Source organism: Octopus sinensis, linkage group LG6, assembly GCF_006345805.1.
Source record: "Octopus sinensis linkage group LG6, ASM634580v1, whole genome shotgun sequence".
In the NCBI taxonomy this organism is placed as follows: domain Eukaryota; kingdom Metazoa; phylum Mollusca; class Cephalopoda; order Octopoda; family Octopodidae; genus Octopus; species Octopus sinensis.
Genome location: NC_043002.1, coordinates 93,666,736 through 93,669,235, shown reverse-complemented (window position 1 = coordinate 93,669,235; position 2,500 = coordinate 93,666,736).

Below are 2,500 nucleotides of genomic sequence, written 5' to 3'. Positions count from 1 at the left end.
TAAGATCCATACCTAGATATACACACATGGTTGTGACAAGTAACATAAACCAGTAATAGTCAGAATGGGTGTGTTGAGGGTGTTTAAATGGACACGTTATGCAACAACAAAAAAATACAAAAAATTATAGGTATATTATATACTAAGGAAAGATATAACTTTTTAAAAAAAAACAGACACATTGAGAGAAAAGGAAGTGCAGGGAGAGATAGATAAAGTGTTAGCCCTATATATGGTGAGTCATGCAATTGTTAGAAGAAATTGTTAAATAAAAATACCAAGATGGTGTAAGATATAGTGATGCAAAGTGAAATATTTTTAATAAAACACCTAAAACTAATTTAAGCAAGGGGCGAGTGAAAAATTATTTAAGATTGATCAATAGGAATTTGGTCATGTGTTTACATGAGGAAACTTTTTCATCCTTAGTATTAACCAAATTTCCATTCATTCTCATTATGCTATAGCTTCTATACAATTTTTGCCCTACACAACTTATTTGGAGTTAAAATTTCTAAGTGATCACGCAGCAATGCGAGATAAAGTACTTTGCTCAAGAACACCATGCACCACCAGAATTGAAACTGAAAACAGGAATAGGAATAGAAACAGGAATTGAAATCATGATCGCAAGTGCAACACCCTAACCACTAAGCCATGCACCATCACACACATACATACATATATATACATATATAGATAGATAGATAGATAGATAGATAGATAGATAGATAGACAGTCAGGCAGATATATGCACACATACATATATATATATATATATATATTTATATATGTATATTTAAGGAAATCACTAGGTGGATAATCATACGCTAGTAGAAGATCACATACGATCTAACTACAAAGAAAAAATGTTCTACAGAGAAAATTCAGCGAAGAGAAGAAGATCGTATGTGATCTTCTTCTAGCGTGTGGTTATCCACCTAGTGGTTTCCCTAAATATACACATGTACTGAAATTTTTTCTGATTTTTCAGATTTTTTATATGCTAGGATACTGGTTTTAAATTGATACTAATTAAATTAATATTCAATTTATCTCCCTCATTATTTAAATTATATATATATATATAATATATATATATATATATATATTGATACAAGCAGGAAAAATACAACTCAAAATATGATTATATGTATATAATTTATTAATATTTAGCAGAAGTAACAGAGTGACTCAAGGTCTGAGAGCTTCTCGAACCTTAAGTCACTATATGTATATATATAATATATATATAATATATATATATATATATATAATATATATATATATTATTGGATCTTACATTTAGATATCATTACATACATGCATGCATACATACATACATACATACATACATACATACATACATACATACATACATACATACATACATACATGCATACATACATACATACATACATACATGCATGCATGCATGCATGCAAGCATACAGACACAAATTATGATGTTGTTGAAATTCCAAGGGTAGGCTGAAAAGTTCATAGGCTGGCTATGAAAGAGTGATGCTAATACTGTGAAGTCATGCAGGCATTAATTTCAAATCCTTCTTATTAATAACCTCATTGTTTCTTTCCACATAAAGTGACATCTGATTGTTCAAAGAAAACTTCAAGACTAACTAGTGACTTCTCTTGAAAAATCAACAAAAATTGGCATCATGGCATTCTCAAGTACCTGCGAGAAAAGGGCTTAGCTCCTAAGGATATTCATGCTGACATCATTGCTATATTAAGGGATGATACTCCAGTTTTATCAACAGTTCAAAAGCAGGCAGCTAAATTTAGGAGAACTCTTCAGAGAGTTTTGAAGATGATCCAAAAGCTGGACATCCTGCAAATGCCACCACCAAGGAAAACATTATGTTCCCCATGTGGTGAAATGTATCAAATAGCAAATGCTAATAGCATATCCCATGAGAAAGTTGAAAATATTCTGCACAATGAGTTTGGCATGAGAAAGATTTCTGCTCAGCAGGTGCCATGTCTTCTGAGATCTGATCAAAGATGTGCCAGGCTGGCTGATCACATTACAGCAAAATCTGACATTGTATGAGGCAGATCCAGCTGGTTTACCTGAGTGTTTCCTAACCCAAAATGAGTGTTGGGTTCATCACTTTGAACCAGAGACAAAGAGAGAATCCATGTAATGGAAACACCCCTCCTCACCTGCTCCAAAACAGACCAAGGTTGTTTCATTTGCTGGGAAGGTGACCGCCTCATTTTTTTATGATGCAAAAGGCATTGTGTTCCTTGACTGTTTTCAAAAAGGCCACATCATCAATGGAGAGTAATATGCCAACTTACTGAGGCAGTGACAAAAGACTAACAAAACCAAACACCCAGGAAAACTGATGAAAGGGATCTTTTTTTTTTTTTATCAGGACAATGCTCCAGCATACAAGTCCTTCATTTCAATGGCTGCTTTGAACTGGTTGATCAACCTCCCAATTCTCCTGATTTGGCAATATTTATCATCTGTT